Here is a 20,248-nt window from a genome sequence, read left to right as displayed (position 1 = left end):
TGTAGTCTCGAGACTATAATGGGAACTCATGGCAGCCATTTTGATGATGGCTCTGCATGGAGCAGGAGTGTAGGAAGATCAATCCTGCCCCGCATCGCCGCTAGACCACCAGGTAAAGTCTGGGGAAGGTCCGGGATACAGTGTTTCTTTAAAAAAATAAAAATAAAAAAATCACGAATAACCGAATCCGCGGGTACTGAAACCGCGGATTCGTTATGAGAAGTGTACTGTATACACATTTTTGACTAGTTTTCTAGCTTTTGGAAGTTAAAGCCTCCTTCCTCAGGTTAGGACAGTGTACGAGTACTGCTGTTATGGTATTCTGCCTTGACTACGGGAAGAGGCTTTTGTTTTCAAAAGCTAATCAAAACTTTTATTTAGTCCAATACAGGTATCTTCTGTTTTATATTTTGTTAATTTGTAAATAGTAATTGAAATATATCAGTTTTTGAAACTATCTTTATATTCTGCACAGTAGTGGGGAGCATGTGTCACTATTTCTCTTTCCCTTGTTGTTGCATTCCATGCAGTCTGGCTTCTCAGGGGTTCAAGTTTAATTTTTATATACATATTTCTATTTTGTGATTACTTATTCTATACTTGATCAGGATCTATTAGTGTCCTCTGTGTGTGAAAGAGAACAGGTATTCTGACTAATCCGGCTTGTTTAGTTCTCCAATAGGTACACTGATATTCTAGTGCCCACTGCAGTGTTTTTACAGTGCTGCCTTTCCTGATGGGTCCTCCGCGGGTGCGGACTGCTGGGCGTGATGGACCTCTGGTCTGACCCAGTGGAGGCAACTTCTTATGTTCTTAAACTGGTGGCAATTTGACAACCTACCAAAAAATTAATAGCCAAATCTTTTTATGGTTCTCATTAACCACAGGAGTTCAGTTAGTGTTGCCGAACACCACTGTTCATGACCAACTGAAAGATGCTGGATTGAGGTGCTAGGGCTGACTGGGAGTCAAGTGCCTACATATATTTCCAGGATGCTGCTAATATTGTGGTTTAATATACTGTATTGTTTTGTTGTATGAGTTTTGTTTTTGTTTTGGGGGGGAGGGGGGAGAAGGTGGAGTAAAACAGCTAGTACAGACAGAGCCACACAGTGAGGGATCCCATCACTTGCTGTTTTCATAAATGTTCCACTGTCCCTTTCCTGCTGACATAAGTCCTCCCCCACCCCCAGGATTTTAACTTTCTTTCTTCTGCCTCACCCAGATGAGCCGGTTGATGTAGTACATCTAGATTTTCAGAAAGCTTTTGATAAAGTTCCTCACTAGAGGCTCCTGAGAAAATTAAAGAGTCATGGGATAGGTGGCAAAGTTCAGTTGAGGATTAGGAATTGGTTATTGGATAAAAAAGAGGGTAGGGTTAAATGGTCATTTTTTTCGATGGAGGAGAGCAGACGGTGTAGTGCTGCAGGGATCTATACTGGGACCGGTGCTATTTAACTCACACTTCTCCCTCCGTATCCACGGGGGTTAGTGGCAGAGCCGCCCCATGAATATTAAAAAAACGCGAATAATATTCGGGCCGGCTCTGCCCCTAACCCCCGCTTGCCGCCCCAGCTATTTTAAGCCCTGTAAGCCCCCCCTTAAGCCTTACCTGGTGGTCTAGCGGGTTTTCGGGGCAGCAACGATTTTCCCACGCTCCTGCCCAGTGCAGATCGCTCATAGGAAATGGCTGCCTTGAGGTCGTGTCGTAGTCTCGAGAGACTACGCAACCTCAAGGCAGCCATTTCCTATGAGCGATCTGCAAGGGGCAGGAGCGTGGGAAGATTGCTCCTGCCCCGAAAACCTGCTAGACTACCAGGTAAGGCTTAAGGGGGAGCTTACAGGGCTTAAAATAGACCGAAAAATTAAAATGGTTTAAAAAAAAAAAAATTGCTAATAATCAAATCCACGGATGCTGAAACCGTGGATTCGGAGGGGGAAGTGTATTTATAAATGAACTGGAAATTGGGACAACAAGTGAGGTGATTAAATTTGCAGATGACACTAAACTGTTCAAAGTTGTTAAAATGCATGCGTTTTGTGAAAAATTGCAGGTGGACTTTAGGAAATTAGGGTGTCCAAATGGCAGATGAAATTTAATGTGGACAAATGCAAAGTGATGCACATTGGGAAGAATAACCCAAATCACAGTTAACAGATGCTAGGGTTCACCTTGGGGGCTAGCAACCAAGAAAAGGATCTGGCTGTTATTGTAGACAATATGATGAAATCTTCTGCCCAATGTGTGGCGTCAGACAAAAAGCAAACAGGATGCTAGGAATTATTTTAAAAAGGGATGGCTAACAAGACTAAGAATGTTATAATGCCCCTGTATCGCTCCATGGTGCGATCTCATCTGGAGTATTGTGTTCAATTCTGGTCTATCTCAAGAAAGATATAATGGCACTAGAAAAAGTAGAGCGACCAAGATGATAAAGGGGATGGAACTCCTCTCGTATGAGGAAAGACTAAAACTATTAGGGCTCTTCGGCTTGGAAAAGAGATGGCTGAGGGGGAGATATGATTGAAGTCTACAAAATCCTGAGTGGAGTAGAATGTGTACAAGTGGATCAATTTTTCACTCCGTCAAAAATTACAAAGACTAGGGGACACTCGAAGTTACAAGAAAATACTTTTAAAACCAATAGGAAGAATTTTTTTTTTCCCCCTGAGAATAGTTAAGCTCTGGAATGTATCGCCTGAGATTGTGGTAAGAGCGTATAGCTTAGCTGGTTTTAAGAAAGGTTTGGACATTTTCCTGGAGCAAACGTCCATAGTCTGTTATTGAGAAAGACATGGGGGAAGCCACTGCTTGCCCTGGATTGGTAGCATAGAATATTGCTACTCCTTGGGTTTTGGCCAGGTACTAGTGACCTGGATTGGCCACCGTGAGAACGGGCTACTGGGCTCGAAGGACCATTGGTCTTATGTGGGCACAGTGGTTAGAGCTACAGCCTCAGCACCCTGAGGTTGTAGGTTCAAACCCCGTGCTGCTCCTTGTGACCCTGGGCAAGACACTTAATCCTCCCAGGTAATTAGAAAGATTGTGAGCCCTGTGACAGATAGGAAAAATGCTTGAAGTACCTGTAAGTAAACCACTTTGAGTGTGGTTGTAAAACTAGAAAAAGGTAGTATAGAAGTCCCAGTCCTTTTTTATCTTCCATCTCTCCCTTACAAAGGCACTCTCTTCCTAATTCACAAGATAAAGTACATTTAATTCCAACATTAGCCAGTTCTGGTCCATTCTTTGGAAAGCAAATTTTTGTTATTGAGAGAACTGAACTACAACATGGTAGGAATATTTCTGAGGTATTGTTGAAATATGGATTTATAGATAGAAAACTCTGAATTTTGAAGGCCTATTTAGTGGCAAGCCTTATTTTGATTGAAGTCCTGTTTTCTGTTGAGATGGATCTGTTTTAGTATGGCTGATGACCCGCTTGGACTGGATATAACCAATCATGTAACCATATGTTTTCTGTATTACAGCTTCATTACTTTTTGCTCTTTAAGCTCTCCCTCTGTACACACCAATATAGTCTCTTTTGTGTATATGTACAACACCGTATATGTCTAGTAGCACTGCAGAAATGATAAATAGTGATAGCAGCTATTGATTGGTTTCGGTGATTATTTAGCAGTCCTTTCAAAAAGATTTGCCACATTGAACGTAATGTTTATTGGAAAAATCTACTGTATACTGGGGTTAGTGTGCTTTTTGTTAAATTACGTTAGGTTACTCCTGGCAGTGGTGCTTCTATTAACTTTTATTTAACAAATATACTTATAAACTGGATCCCCCCACCCTCCTTTTCTAAGTGTCTCTAGAAAAATCATAAAATATTTGTACTTTAGAACCCCAAAACTCTGCATTAATATGATGAAAATACAAATTAGGCATTATTTCTATCAAGTTCTAGAACAAAAGTCACAAGCAATTCAGTATCTTCTAGTGAGTTTTCTCAGAACTTAGTAAGATTTAGGCTTGTTTGGGGTCTTCCACATCATCTTCTTGAGAACCCCAACAAATACTGAGTGTGCACTATGAGATGCATACCCACAGAAATAATTTTCAGTATTTTTAAAAGATATTTCTTCATCATGCTCATTGCCGATAAAAAGGATCCTCAAATTGTTCCTTCTAGTCTGGTTGTCTAAATAATCCAAGTTGTGAGCTGTAATGTGTTTTTCCTTAATTTTAAAAGTACAAAAACTCTAGATCTCTTTTACTGCCTCCTCCAATGTACCAACTCTAGTCTCCTGATGCTCCAGTTCCAGATAGACATTCTCAACCTTTTCACTCAACAAATTTACATCTAAATGGTGAGAAGAATGCATCTTGAACCTCATGGTCACAACCATGGTCTCAGCAAATCACCAGGACCTCTGAAAACAGCCTCATTCCCCAACAGAGACAGCCATTAAACCAGGTTATCTCATTGCTGATACCACATTTAGGGGAGAAGTCACATTAGATAAGAATCAGACACTGGGAGAATCAGGCACAACAGCTGTCCCTCCAAGTTCCAGTGCACTCACTATACTGACACTGCTTCAAAGTCAAAGCAGAGCTGTTTGAGGGAGTCTAAGCAAAACTTCTATGCTGCAAGTCTATGCTTCCAGAACAGGAACAAGGTATTAATGAATTTGACTGAAAAAGAGAGACAAAAGAACTCAAAATGACTACAAAGTGCTCTTTGGTGAGCAAGATGGCTGATAAAAACTGGCAGTAAAAATTAGCAATAGTTGAACACCACTGTCCTTCTGCACCAAAAGAAAAAGTATAAACTGAGAATCAGCAAGGTATGAGAAATCACCATGAATTCTTGGGATCATTCCTATAAGCTCTGAAAAATTAGATGAAGTAGTCATGTGACCAACCTGGATGGCTTCTTATACTGACTTGTCAGTAAAAAATCAGAAAAGCAAAAATTCAGGCTCTGCTGAGAGAAACATGTGAAACACAGTCCAGTCTAAATTGTGACACAAATGATGTATAACAGTCTCTTTTAGCAGAAAATTCCTTAGTTAATAATACCTTCATGTGCATTCAATACATTGAATTCGATAACAATAGACTTTTAATAGCTGAAACCATGACTTTTATTCTAAAATGAATAAAAGCAATATGAAGCTAAAGATCTAAGTATAGAACTAATATGTATAACTGTACATTTATTCTGGTACCAAGGTTCTGCTTCCTTATTTTTAATTAATTTTGTAATGAAAATATGCTGTTTATACCCACTAATTCCAGGCAGTAAGATGACCTACAGAAAAAAAATGTGTATTTACTTTTTGTTCTAAGGAAATTTCAAAGGAAAAGTATGTGTGCATTTTTCCTTTGAGAAGTGCCGCAACGTTCATGGGTAAAAGTACCTTGCACAATTGAAAAATAACCATTAAGGGAGACAATTCTATAAAGCAGGCATAAGGGAGGCATACCCACAGAAGTAATTTCCAGTGTTTTATATTTACAAGTCGAACACGCATATAAATGGTTAAAATGATAAATATGCAAATGTGTGTGCACCTAAGTCTGTAAATTAAAAATTCCATCTAAGAACTATTCTATAAGCAGGCAAATATATGAAATAGCCCGGATTTGGAAGGTGGGGACACACATGGGTGGGGCACACAATTATGCATATAAATTAGAGAATACTATAATTTATGCATGTTTTAACAATTTAAGCACAAGCACTTTCACTAGGTCTTTGGCTGATGTAAGTTCTTGCACCTAAATTATAGGTGTTTATTGACCAGTTATGCTAGTATTCTATAAAGGAAAGTAGGCATCTACTTCCTTTATAGTATAGGTTCCTCAGTATAGAGGTATTGTCACAAGACTTGCCCCTCTTAACCTTTTATTCAATAATAGGTTGCCTAAGTGCCATTTGTGTGCTTAAATTTATAGAATACTGCCATCTAGGAGGATAAATGCCCACTTATATGTGCAAATGGCAGTACGACATCTGCTATTCTATAATTATGCACTCAAAATAGCTTAGTGTGCAATTGCAAGGGGATGTTTATGGGGGAAGGGTATAGGCACATCATAGATAGGACTGGCATCTATACATGCTGCTTATAGAATACTGTATTAAATTGCATGCATAAATGCTGAATTTAAGTGCATGAATTTATGCACATTATAGACCTGGTAGAAGTGTGCCTATATTTAGGCACACCAATGCTGGTTTATGCTAGTATTCTATAACATGTACAGTAGATGCATAAGAGTTCTTAAAGAATAGGATTACAGCTTGTGGAAATATGGCACCTAAATTGTGGTGCTCAGTTGTACAGATACGGTTCTCTTGTGCCCTGCCCCCACCCCCTTCCAGAGTTCTCTGTTAAGTTTCTAGTCCCACTCAGCTTAAATGGAAAAATTTAGTTTAGATCTCCCAGTTTATAGAGCAGAGCAATGACCAATGATCCTCTTGTATACACCTATAAAAGCATGAAATGAAAAATTAGGTTCTTACCAGAATAATCTTCTGTTAATCATACACAGAAGTCTTTACCTTAGGTATTATCCATCTATAGTCACGAACTGTGCAGAAGAATGTCAATCACATCTTTCAGCTCCTACCCTCATCCAATGGAGTATAGTGCCCTCTTCAGTTTCTACCAAAGCAATTGAAATCCAGTGAAAAAGAAGAAAAGAGAAGGAGGGGAATGCAGAACTTTCCCTGAGATATCATACATTTCTGTTCGGCTTTACAACTTATGAAAAAAGGAACAATAATTAACATGAACTTGCAACTTAGCTGTATCAAGGAACCAACCTGTTGTGTGCAACTAGCACTAACATATACCCAACTGACAGGAGCAATGTCCAAGACAGAAAGCAGGCAAAGTGCAATGCTGACAGGGCGGGTAGTACAGACTTCTGTGTATGAGTAACAGAAAGAAGATTATCCAGGTAAGAATCTAATCTTTCATTCTGTTACATCAATGCAGGAGTCTGTACCTTAGGTGATGTACCAAAGCAGTGCCAGATGTCTAGGGAGGGACAGATAAGCCTGTCCTTAAAAGACACAAAAGCAGCATCCTCATGAGCTGCCATGTCTACTCTGTATAACTTTGTAAAGGCATGAAGAGTAGGCAAAGCAGCCACTCTACAAATCTCTTCGGGAGGAAATGCCAGGGATTCCGCCCAGGAAGAGGCCACACTTCTAGTTGAATATACCTTGAGAGAAATCGAAGGTTGTTTGCCACAGGCAATGTACATTGATGAAATTGCAAATCTATCTGGCATTAGAAGCCTTGAAAACTGGTCTGCCTCGTAAATGACTGGTCAGGACAAATAGATGGTTGAAGAGCTGAGCATCATTGGACCTTTCCAGGTAAAGCAGTAAAACTTTGTAAATATAGCCTTTGCAATATCCTATCCTGCTTGGCTGAACCCATAGGGTGAAAAGTGGACAACAAATTTCTTGGTTAATATGAAAGGCTGACACCACCTTTGGAAGGAAAGAAGGCACCTTACGCAGTATAACTCCAGCCTCTGTGAACCTGAGGAAAGGCTCTCTGCAAGAAAGAGCTTGCAATTCAGAGATCTGTCTTACTGAAACTATTGTCACAAGAAATACAGTCTATATAAGATCCAGCAGTGACACTTCTTGCAGAGGCTCATATGGAGGCTTAGAAAGGCCCTTCAAGGCGACATTAAGATTCCATGATGGGAAAGGCTGGCACAACGGAGGACAGCTTCAAGAACCGGGTGACAGCTTTCCTCCTCGAGCCCAGAAGCACGAGAGGCCAGCCACCTAGACTTTAAGACATGACACTGCTAGACCTTTTCTCTAGTCTGGCTTGAAGAAATGCCCGGATTGTAGGAAATGTCACCTCAAAAGGCTCTACCTGTTCCTCTGCGCACCAGATCTGGAAAGCATTCCAGCCTTAGCCTAAGCTGCAAACACCCAACACTTCTTTGCTCGATGGAGAGCCGAGATGACTATCTCCAAATAACCCTCATGGGTTTGTTCCAAGCACTCAAGAGCTATGCCAAAAGTCCAAAGTGCTCTGGATTCTCCATGGGAACTAGACCCTGATTAAGGATCCCTGGATGGACTGGCAGTTTGAGAATTGTAGCTGCCAAAGCCACCAGTATCACTAGAGCTGGTCGATTTGTGATTCTGCATATTATCTGGTCTACCATAGGCCACATTGGAAGCATGTAGAGGAGACTCTCTGTTGGTCAGGGGTTGCTCCAATGCATCCAGCCCCGCGCTTCCTGGTTCGGTTGTTTGACTGTAGACGTGATATACTTTTGCTCTCTTGGTTGAAGCCAATAAGTCCATCTCTGGTTTTCCCCAGTGCTACACAATGATTGAATGCTCTTGGGGAAGGAGACCACTCCTCTGGGTCCAGAAGCCGCTGGCTGAGAAAGTCTGCCTGAACATTCTCTACTTCTGCTACATGTGCCGCGAAGAGTGCTTATAGATGCTTTTCCATCCACTTGAACAACATCTGGGCCTCCTGGCACAATGGGACATTTCTGATGCCTCCCTGTCTTTTCACAATTTACATAGGCTACTGCAGTGGCATTGTTAATAACAACATAAGAATATAAGAATTGCTGCTGCTGGGTCAGACCAGTGATCCATCGTGCCAAGCAGTCCGCTCTTGTGGCGGCCCCTAGGTCAAAGACCAGTGCCCTAACTAAGACCAGCCATACCTGCGTACTTTCCAGTTCAGTAGGAACTTGTCTAACTTTGTCTTGAATCCCTGGAGGGTGTTTTCCCCCATAACAGCCTCCGGAAGAGCATTCCAGTTTTACACAACTCTCTGTTAGAGAATACTCTGATCGCCTTTCCCTCCAGTGAACTCTACAACTCCCTCAACATGAGCCAAATGGCTCTGAGTTCCAGAGCATTTATGGACCAATTTCTCTGTAATGGGGTCCAAAGGCTCTGAAGAAGGCAACTCCAGCAAAGGGCCTCCCAGCTGAACAGGCTGGCATTGGTCATTTGAGTCACCCATGAGGTGATCCGGAGAGGCATTCCCTTCGACAAGGAATCCCCTTGCAGCCACCAGCTTAAGCTGCTCCTTGCTTCCCTTATCCAGGGGAGCTGTAGTTTGAGAGAATCCCACTGTGGGAAGAACCTGGAGAGTAGGGGGGCTTGGAGAGGGGGCTACTTCCAGAGTGATGCCATTGAGCCCAGAATCTTAATGTAGTGCCAGCCCATGGGAATCGTCACTGCTAAGAGCTGTGTGATCTGTTTCCTGAGCTTCTGTTTGCGAGGATCTGGAAGAAAGACTCAGCCAGTTGTCGTGTTGAAGCTGACTCCCAGGTAGTCCAAGCACTGAGAAGGCTCTGGATGTCTCTTCCTGAAATTGATTATTCAACCTAGATTCTGTAGAAGATCCATCATTTGTCGAACTGCCTGCTCGCCCTCTGGACTTGAGGGTGCTCTGATCAGCTATTTGGCCAGATACCGGTATACTTGTATCCCTAAACCTGTGGAGGTGAGCTGCCATCAGCACCATCACTTTGGTGAACGTGCATGAGGCCTAGCCAACCGAACAGGCAGTGCTGCAAACTGGAAATGCTTTTAAATAACATGGAATCTCAGATATTTTCCATGGTCTGGAAAAATGGGAATGAGAAGGTAGGCCTCCGTCAGATTTAGGGAGGCTAGGAATTCCCCTGGAGCCACCGCTGCAATGACTGACTGAACCATCTCCATGCAAAAACGCAGAACTCTTTAATACCACATTTATGGATTTCAAATCCAGGATCAGTATCCAGTCTTTCGTGCCTTTCTTGGGTACTATGAAGTATATGGAGTATCTTCCAGAGCCCGATTCTTCTTCGGAAACAAGTTCTATGGCTTAGATGTCCAAGAGTCTTTGCACCATTGCTTGGACCCTGGGCAGTCTATGCACAGATCTGGAGGAGGGTGATAGAACATGATCTTGTGACCTTCTCGAATAATATCCAGGACCAATGGTCTGATGAAATCTGCTCCCATGCCCTCCAGAATGTTGATAGCCTCCCAATGTCTGGCAACGCTTACCTGGTGTTATTGTGACTTTTTGGTGGCTGTGCTGACACGTGACCCCAAAGGTTGTTGGCATCTAGAGTTGCCAGATCTCTATCTGGACCCCTGATAGAGTCTCTGAATGGAGGAATATGTGAAATACTGGCAAGACCTTTAGGAGGAATGAAAATTGCCTCTGCTTCCCCCAGTGGGGCGGTGAGGTCTGCTGTCTAGTAGAGACTTGGGACGATGATCTGCCACACTGGCCATAAGGTCAGCCAAAGAGCATCTGCCCCTTAAAGGGCAGTCTGCTTCGGGTAGCTTTGGAGGCTGAATCGCCCGCCCACTGCCTAATCCATAGCATCCAGTGAGCAAAAACAGTGTAAGCTGATACCTTGCTGATGTCATAGAGAGCAGCTGTCACATAATCTACTCCTTTCATCAACAGCTGGGGACAGACGTCCTCCTCCTCTGAACTCCACCTTAACTGATGTGACAGGAATGTGCCACAAAGAAGGCTGCCACTGCCACTTTGATTGCCAAAGCTAGTGCTTCAGATTGTCTTTTAAGGACCACATTAGAGAGTTGTGCGGGGACAGAAATCCCACCCATCCCCGCCAGGATCCTCTCCGTCCCACCCGTCCCCATCAGGATCCTCTCAGTCCCCACCCGTCCCCGTCAGGATCCTCTCCATCCCCACCCTTCCCCGCAAGGAATAATCTCCATCTCTGCCCGTCCCCATAAAAAACAGCAATTACTTCTGACAGGATCATCAATTCCACAGTTTCTTTTGTGTTTGCGCTGCTGTTTTCCTTGTGGAATCTCTTTGGTGGAACCCTTTATTTGTTTTCTGTTCAGATAATTAACTTATAAACCCCCTCTTTTACTAAGGCTGACGTGTCCATTATATTATATGGATGAATCCTGCTTCCAAAGCCTTCCATCCCCATGGGAGTCCCATTGGCTAGAGGGGGGGGGGTTTTCCCCATGGGAGTCCTGTGGGTTAGGGGGGATTCCCACAGGACCCGTGGGATTCCCGCGATCCCCGTTCTCGTGCAGACCTCTAGACCACATCCACCTTGTAATCCTGTGCATCCTTTAGCAACACTCCTCCTTCACTAGGAAGGGAGGTACTTGAGCCACTGCGGACTCCACCTTCAGCTCAGAAAACAACTATTAGAATTCCAGAGCCATAGAGTAGAGTCTGGCCGTAGCCCTCTGGGGATTCTCACTGATTGGCAACCAGAGAGGTGATGTCCAGATGCATAGGGAAAAAGGAGATCTGAGCGTTTGTGCAACTCATGACTGAGCACTGTGAGGTTGGGCTTCTAAATTCAACTTACTGAGCACATCTGAAATAACATGTTAGATGGTAGCAGATTTGAACAATCATTGCACTAAGGGGTTGTCCCCTTGATTGAGAACAACTGTCTTCCTACTCCTGGTCCTAGCTAGGGACCCCAAATCATCCAAGGAAGTAGCTGAGCCTTGGGACAGTAAAAGCATGGAGATTGACCTCCAATTCTCCCAATATTGCTCCAGTTGGTGATTGATACTTGGGACCAGCTTGCTCTGCAATGGAGAGAGACTCGGGAGAGGGAACTTTTCTTGATCTGATGCTGCTGCGTCCACAGGCAGCACAGTGCTTCCTGGGCCCATTAAATAAGCTTTCCACAAGAGATTCACAAACTCTGGGGGTAGATCCCTGAGCAGGTAGCTGGATGAGTGAAACAGGTACTTCTCCTTGGCCTCTGCCACTTCCACGTGCTTGCCTTCCGTGCTTCCCTGCTTGCAGCTTCCGAGTGGAACTTTTTACCCATTATACAGACCTTCTGGGGTTCCCCAGTCCTGGATGAATCAAAGGCGGCTAAGACCGAAGCTTCTACCCCTTCCTCATGGGTCCCGTGATACTTGGAACATAGCTACTCCTCTGTCATTAAAAGTGCAAAAACCTGGCATGATACAGGGGCATACTGGCCTAGGGAGTTCATTTCATGTGATCCTTAGCCAAAATGAAGGGATTTGAGGCATATGGAGGCTTTAAAAAAAAAAAAAAGATTGTTTAAAATCCAAGATGGCCACCACCAGAAAAATCATGCCAAAAATGGCCCGTGGGGGCTTCACTGAAGCTTAAAAAATTCAGGGGATCTGGAGTTGGGGGAACCTAACCCTGGCCCCAGAAACCTTTAAATTTTAGACTTTTTAGACACCCCTTCCCCCGATTTTCCCTATAGGGAATAATGGGCTATACTCACTGTGGCTTCTACTGTGCTTGTCTGTGTCAACTTTGCTGCAACCTGCTTGAAGGAAAGGATTTTTCTGCATCAAATTTCTGCTGGATATTGTTGTCCACTGAAGATCTTCAGGCTGCCAGTTGGAATGGACACCGACAAAGTACTCCATCCCAGGGAACTGCACAACATGGGAGATTAACATGCAGCCAGCTCCCTGATACCCAAAGGGTTGTTACACAGGCGCCTCACAGCCTGCGCTCAAACCTCTAATAAATCAGCAGGCGAGCGGACTCCCAGGGGAACGGACCCCAAGGCTCAATGGATCACAAAGAAGGCTGGCTCAACAGGTACACCTAAGGTTGCCCTGTGAGCAGCAACCTGCCCTTGCAGGTCTGTGTCCTAGGTGGAGTAGATCCTAAGAATGGGGATCTCCTGGTACCAAAGCCATATGAAGAAAAGCAAAAAATGCCCGAAAATAACAAGTGAGCAGAACACACCTTCTCAGTTCGCTTGCAAGGGCATTATACTCCACTGAATAAGGGGAGGAGCTAAAATATATGATTGACATCTTTCTGCATAGTTCGCGACTACAGATGGATAACATCTAAGGGATAGACTCCTGTGTTGATGTAACAGAAGAAAAACTTACAAAGCTCAGATGAATATACATAATGCATCAAACTATAAATTCTAAGCTCCTACAGAACACCACATATAGGCTTGGACAACACAAATAGAATGCATATCACCATCACTTTCCTGTTGATGGCACCTTTAAATATTTGTCTTTATTAGGTATTAGGTCTGGGTTGGCCTAGTTTGTATAATTTTCCCCACTTTTCCAAAAGACTGTAAAAAGCATTTCGTTCCTTCAATTGCCCTAAGTTAACAATACATGTTTCAGGCAAATAGAAATGTTTGTTTAATTGATTTATTATATTTATACTCTTCTGGTCCTAATATTTGTATCTGCATCATGGTCCATTCAAGATTTGGCAAAAATAACCTTCTTTAATGCTTTATAAAACAAAATTAAAATCACTACTAATTGGACATGATTGCAATATTTGCTCAGTCCCCAAACAGTACCAGCACTTAGAATCTGCTGATACTGTTATCCCTGAATATTTACTTTAGAACATACTTCATAAAAAAGAAAAGAAAAGAGAAGAGTGTATTTACTGAAAATGTACAAAAGTATACTCCTAAGCTTGCAGTAGCTGGCTTTGAAATCTGGCTCAGATTACTTGAAAGTATAAAAACAAGAAACCAAGATATTTGACATACATAATTGGGACACCTTTAAGTGCTTGATGAGCATGTATTTCCAGTGACTGGCACATATGATATAGCAGGATGTATTTCCTTCCTTGAATGACTTGCAATACCAAACACTATGAATGGCAAACATTTAGAAAAACTTTCTTCCTTTTAAAAGAGAGAGGGTTTTTTTTCTGTCTTACAATTAGTAACTTTCTGTTGCATGCGTACCAGAGCTCAAAAGTCATGAATGAAATTTCTTTGTGTAAGATGGCATCATTTCTTCAGCAGTTAAAATTAATAAATACAAAAACAAATAAATTTCCTGTAAAGTGGTAAAAGTCTTTTGTATCCTGTCAGGAATCCACTGCCAAGGTGCGATTATACTGAGTCCAGGATACAGTGGTACATGTTATGTTGAAAACTCACACATGCCAAAACTGAATATAAAAATGTTCATCATGAAAGCCCTTCAGTCAGTTTTGATAAACCTTTCATCTTCCATCAGCCTGTTATGGTATTTGTCATTATCCAGCGAAGGTATATGGATTTATTCAAATGTTTTTTCATAGGACGTGGAAACATCTTACAGCTTCAGAAATCACTGTGCCTGTGATTCGGTAAAGCATACAGAAAACACTAATCAGACAGTAGTCACTTATTTTTTTTTAAATTTTAGAAAAGTGGTTAAGGGTAGTGTGGTACAGTGAAACAGGTACTTAGGAACACAGAGCCTCAGATGAAAAAATACAACAGAGAATGAAATGGAGAGTCATCTCCAGGCTGGTCAGTGCAACCGCACCAAGTTTAATAGAAAGATGAGGCTCAACAATGGTTGCACTCAGTGCCCAGGTTTAAGCATGATCACTGGAGTAAAAAAAAAAAATAGGGTGAGTGGGTGTGGCCTCTCTTCCTCCTTCCGGATGGTCCTCTGTCATTACGTCTGTCCTAATACTCGTATTGATGGTCTCTATTTCTCTCCAGTCCTACCTATTATCTTCTGTTCCTCTCTTGCTTCCTATTCCCATTTTGATTATCCTTTTAAATACTTCTGTTGTGCAGTTAAAGCTGGAAGCATGAATAGTGTCATTTTCCTACTGGTCAGGGGAGATAAGGAGTGTAAGGGAAAGATGACCCCTTGAACTAGAATGTAGAACAGAATTACTGCTACGGACTAGAGGGGTTAAAGTGGAAGGGGAAAGAAAAGATGAGATGTGACAGAGAGAAATATGAATGTGTGAGAAGAGAACAAACATGCAAGGGAAGGAAGAACCAGGACAGGAGGAGAGAAGCAAAGGAATTCAAAAGAAGGGGATAAATAAGTAGGGAAGAATAAATTGGTAATTTAAATTAAAAAAGTGCTATAGAAATCTGGAAATTTAAATAAAACAGTTTATAACACAAATGTTAAATACAAAGCATCACCACATTTATTATTACAAATTGTTTTTTTTCTGAAAAACACATTAAATGCAACTTAATAAAATAATGGCCAATAACAATCACAAGTCAGATATGACCAACAAAACCAGTTCTAATTATAAACTCAGATATCCTGTAATGCAAACCACTCATCCACTCTATAAAATGTCTACTCCTAACCTCAAAACTCAGAGAAGTCACACCCTCCCCATTTCATTAGTCATTAACCCTCCAGATCATATCCACAACCACCTTACATGCTAGCTCAGTCTTAAATATATACCGTCCTATATTTTTCAAATCAGTTGTTATAGCATTTCCTTCTGGCAAAACAATGTCTTGCAAGTTTGCTTACTTGTTATGGGGGGTTTAAAGATGACATACTGAATGTGACCTCATCCAATGGCTGTCAGCCTAGATCAGGGGTAGGCAATTCCGATCCTCGAGAGCCGGAGCCAGGTCAGGTTTTCAGGAAATCCACAATGAATATGGATGAGATGAATTTGATGCACTCCCTCCTTGAGATGCAAATCTATCTCATGCATATTTATTGTGGATATCCTGAAAACCTGACCGGGCTCCGGCTCTTGAGGACTGGAATTGCCTACCCCTGGCCTAGATGACTGCTCCCCAATGCCAGGTAAAAATCTAAAAGACCTACTGCGGCTGCAGCACCTCTCGCATTGCACCTTTGACTCCATTCTGTCATCAAGCTAGGCATCATATAGAGAAGTTGTATCACTGGAAGATGGGATAGCCTGTCTGCATTAGTCTGATGTTTATGGAGGACCCCCATTATAGGTAAGCAATCTTTCTGTACAGAGTCAGACCATCAGACAAATGAATCCACACTGAAGGTGACTTCCAAGCCCCAAGGTTGCTTAGACTAAATGATTCTTATGGCATGCAACCCATAGAAAAATATAACTGGAAGGAAGATGAAAGATCAAGAAAAAAGGTTCTGAAGTACAGTTTGACCAAAAATGTCATCTGATCTAGTTCTGTTTAGACAATAATAGGTATATAGATATAGTGGCTTTATTTATATCCCGCCCTTCCCCAGGGAAAAGTATATATGGAATTCCATTTGGTTTCCTTGCAAATTTCAGTGAGCGAAGCAAATTTAATATTTTCCATTGAGGTGGCATTGGCACATAAGGAATGATTACTAAGGAAGCCTGTTGGAAATAAAAAGATATAGGGCTCCTTTTACAAAGCTGTGCTAAACCACCGACCGTGCTAGCCGCTACTGCCTCCTCTTGAGCAGGCGGTAGTTTTTCGGCCAGCGCAGGAGTTAGTGCGTAATGAAAAGTCGTGCGCATTAAACCCGCTAGCAAGGCTTTGTAAAAGGAGCCCATAGAGTTAGAAATCCAGCTTCCCCATAGTATTTTTACTTGCAGACCCTCAATGACAAGGGATGAAGTTCAAGTTCAAGTTCAAATTTATTTGATAAATCGCCTATTAATAACATTCTAAGCGATGGACAATATTAAAATAAAGTAAAAGGAAACAAACAAATTTTAAAACAATTTTAAGACAATGTGTTAGACAACAAATATTATTAAGGGACAAGTAAAAAGTCAAAGTGCTAGAGAGTTTCTTTTTACATGTGGCTTAATGACAAACATGATACAAAAGGGAAAAAGGGAAAAGTTACAATATTTTAAGCAAGAAGAAAACATAAAAGGATAAAAAACATAGGGAAGGGGGAAGTAATTTTTAAAAAAGATACACATTAGTTTAGTCGTTTAGTTATTAAAAGCGTCATTAAATAAAAATGTTTTTAAAAGTTTTTTAAAAGAGAGAAGGTCTTTTTCCTGTCTAATATAAAGTGGTAAAGCATTCCAGGTTTGAGGAGCTAAAACAGAGAACATTTCATTTCTCCTTGTTCCCACAATTTTTAGGGATGGAACCGATAGTAAACCTTGAGATGATGATCGGAGAGAACGAGATGAATGATACGGAGTGATCATTCTAGATAAAAATTGCGGTTCATTAAATAATAGTATTTTGAATACCAGAAATGCTATTTTAAAGGTAATTCGATGATTGATGGGCAACCAATGAGACTTAATTAATAATGATGTTACATGGTCATATTTTTGTGCTTTGTGAATAAGTTTTACTGCTGTATTTTGTATTATTTGAAGTCTCTTCTTTTCTTTTTGCGGTATATTAAATAATAGAGAGTTACAGTAATCTAATCTAGAGATGATCATGGAATGAATAAGAATATTGATGGATTTGGGTTCTAAGAAAGCTGAAATAGATCGAATCAGTCGGAGTTTATAAAAACAGGACTTAACAATGTGACTGATGTGATCATGAAAAGAGAGGTTAGTGTCAATAATTACACCTAGAATTTTCAGCTTAGATACTGATTCAATAGGGGTGTTATCAATTGCAAATGAAGAAGTTGGAAGAATATCTTTTCTCCAAGTGAAGAACATAGATTGAGTTTTCTGTTGGTTTAATGACAATTTGTTAAGACTAAGCCAGTTTTTTATTGTGTCCAGTTTGGTATTGATTGATTTAATTTCTTCATCATTTTCAGGATCAAATGAGTGAAGAAGTTGAATATCATCAGCGTAGGAAAATGAGGTAAAGCCCAAAGATTGACAGATAGTAAGCAGAGGAGACAGAAAGATACAATTAACTGGTATACATAAAAATATAAAAAGTGATGGCAGGTAAAGGTCATATGGTTCATCCAGTCTCCCCATCCATATCTTCTTCCCCCAAGAGATTTCACATACCTGTCCCATGCTTTCTTGAATTTAGATGCAGTTCTTGACTTCATCACTTCCACCGGGAGGTCATTCCATGCATCCAGTAATCCTTCAAGGATTACTTTAGAGCAGGGGTGCTCAAATTGTCAATCGTGATCGCGTTGCCTTTGCAATTTTTTTCTCCCTGCTACTTCCCAAGCCAGGCCTAGTGCGTACAAGCGCTGGACTTACAAAATTTCACCTTCGACGTCAATCGCTGCCTGGCTGGCCTGGAACTTCTTCCCCGACGTTAGAATTGACATCGGAAGTGAAGTCTTGTGAACCCGACGCTTGTACGCGCCAGGCCTGGTTCGGGGAAGCAGCAGGGAGAAATCGCGTTGGTGGTTTGGGGCTGGGGGTAGGGAAAGAATCGGGGAAGTGGAGAAATCGGAACGATGGCTTGGGGGGGGGGGCAGGGGGAGAGAGAAAAAAAGAAATATTGGCTTTACAGAAGAAGACAAAAAGGTAGGAAAAATGATTTTTTCAATTTAGTTTTCAAATTGTGTCCGTTTTGAGAATTTATATCTTCTGTCTATATTTTGCACTATGGCCCCCTTTTACTAAACCACAATAGCGTTTTTTAGCGCAGGGAGCCTATAAGCATCAAGAGCAGAGCAGGGCATTCAGCACAGCTTCCTGTGCTAAAAAATGCTATCGCGGTTTAGTAAAAGGGGAGGGGGTATATTTGTCTATTTTTGTATGGTTGTTACTGAGGTGACATTGCATAGAGTCATCTGACTTGACCTCTTTGGAAAACCCCCAGAATATGAATGATAATGAACATTTTCTCTGCCTTTCAGTGTGCTTTGTGATTTTTTTTAAATTTTATTGTTGGTAGATCATTTTGACTTTGCCATTTTAAAAGTAGCTTGCAAGCCCAAAAAGTGTGGGCACCCCTGCTTTAGAGTATATCCCCACTCATCATCATCTTATGCCCTCTTGTTCAAGAGCTTCCTTTCAGTTGACAGAGTCCTGCCTCCTGTGCAACTATGCCATGGAGATATACAAATGTCTCAATCATGCCACCTCTCTGTGACTCACTGGTTGAGCTGCTGCCTCTGCACCCAAAGGTTGTGAGATCAAATCCTGGTGACCCTTGGCAAGCCACTTAATCCTCCAGTGTCCATCGCTTTAAATGTCAGCTTTGAAATGCCAAGGCAATAAAAAGGCGGTATACAAGTCCCCATTCCCTTTCCCTCTCACTCATCTTTCTTCCAAGTAATACAAATTGAGGTCTATGAGTCTGTCTCTATATTTTGAATGCAAAAATACAGTGTGATAATGAAGAAACTGGAAGGGAAGTCCATGAGATAGATTTGATGGATGACAAGACGGAGCTTCTGATTCACTACAAGTCTTGTGGAGCATGGTTGTTGGCTCTGTTTCCATCTAAGAATCCAGTCAAGTTCTATTGAATAAGCATACTAGTCGCAGAACGGGAATGGTCGTAGCTGTGACCTAGCAGCTTGATCAGCTTCCTGGTCAATGTGACCAATGATAGGTGATTGAGAGAAATAATGGTCTGTATGCAAGAATATGGCAGGAAAACCTGATTTTTTTATAGTACTGGAGATCTTATGTTGGCTAATGATGGGACTTGTCTTGGTTGATTAGGAACCCTAGATATTGTACATTGTGACATGCATTGTATGTTAGCCCACTTCATTTGACTGACCTGTGACCAGAAAGTCATCATGGTATGGAAATAGAAATATTCCTAGCTTGTGGAGATGCACAGCTACAACTGCTAGTCATTTGGGGGATATTGGTATAAAGTGATGGAGACCTTGAAGATCTGCTTTTAGTAACCCTTGACATTGAGTCAGTTTATACCAATATCCTCTATTCAAGTGACAGAACAAACGCTACAAAATAGGGATAACTAAAATTGAATCCCAAACAGATTCATCATCACTCTTGCTACAATAGCATTTACACAAAACTACTTTTGTTTCGAGGATCAGTTTTATTTGCAAATCAAAGGAATGGCTATGGGTGCCTCCATGGCATCAGACATTGTGAATCTCTATGTAGCAGACTTTGAAAACAAATTCTTGTGTGAACACAAATTCAAGGATGAAATTAGACTTTATAAGCACTACACAGATGATATAATCATCCTATGGCAGGGGGACACTACTAGGCTATACCTCTTCCTAACTTGACTAAACTCTCGTGACACTAACCTTAAGGTCTAAATGGAATTTCACAAAGATCATAGAAACATAGAATATGACGGCAGAGAAAAGGCCTTCGGCCCAACAAGTCTGCCCAGTCAAAGAACCCTCCCCCCTAGGTTCATCTTTGAAGTGAACCCACATGTTGATCCCATTTGTTCTTAAAGTCAGTCATGTTATTGGCCTCAACTACCTGAAGTGGAAGGTCATTCCAACGGTCAACCACCCTTTCGGTGAAGAAGTACTTCCTAGTGTCACCATGAAATCTCCCGCCCCTGATTTTTAGCAGATGCCCTCTTGTCGCCGTAGGTCCTATAAGGAAAAAGATGTCTTTTTCCACCTCAATATGGCCAGTAACGTATTTGAATGTCTCTATCATGTCACCCCTCTCTCTG

The 20,248-nt window shown here is 41.6% G+C and overlaps 1 protein-coding gene across 9 annotated transcripts in view; it reads right to left on the bottom strand.

Annotated features, from left to right (window-relative positions):
• Positions 1-20,248, bottom strand: part of DTNB (dystrobrevin beta) — a 420,990-nt gene that overhangs the window by 15,770 nt on the left and 384,972 nt on the right. For 3 of the 9 annotated variants that reach the window (XM_033938253.1, XM_033938249.1, XM_033938254.1), the window contains one exon: positions 13,004-14,096. The exons of 2 other annotated variants lie outside the window; for them this stretch is intronic. The gene's annotated coding sequence lies outside the window, so the exon portion shown is untranslated. Of the gene's footprint in view, positions 1-13,001; positions 14,097-20,248 lie in introns of those variants that run through there. 4 more of the 9 variants (XR_004538816.1, XR_004538817.1, XM_033938256.1 and 1 more) reach the window with 3 other exon arrangements.

Source organism: Geotrypetes seraphini, chromosome 3 (assembly GCF_902459505.1).
Source record: "Geotrypetes seraphini chromosome 3, aGeoSer1.1, whole genome shotgun sequence".
Classification (NCBI taxonomy): domain Eukaryota; kingdom Metazoa; phylum Chordata; class Amphibia; order Gymnophiona; family Dermophiidae; genus Geotrypetes; species Geotrypetes seraphini.
Note: the sequence above shows the minus strand (reverse complement) of the source record. Positions and strands in the feature narration are given on the sequence as shown.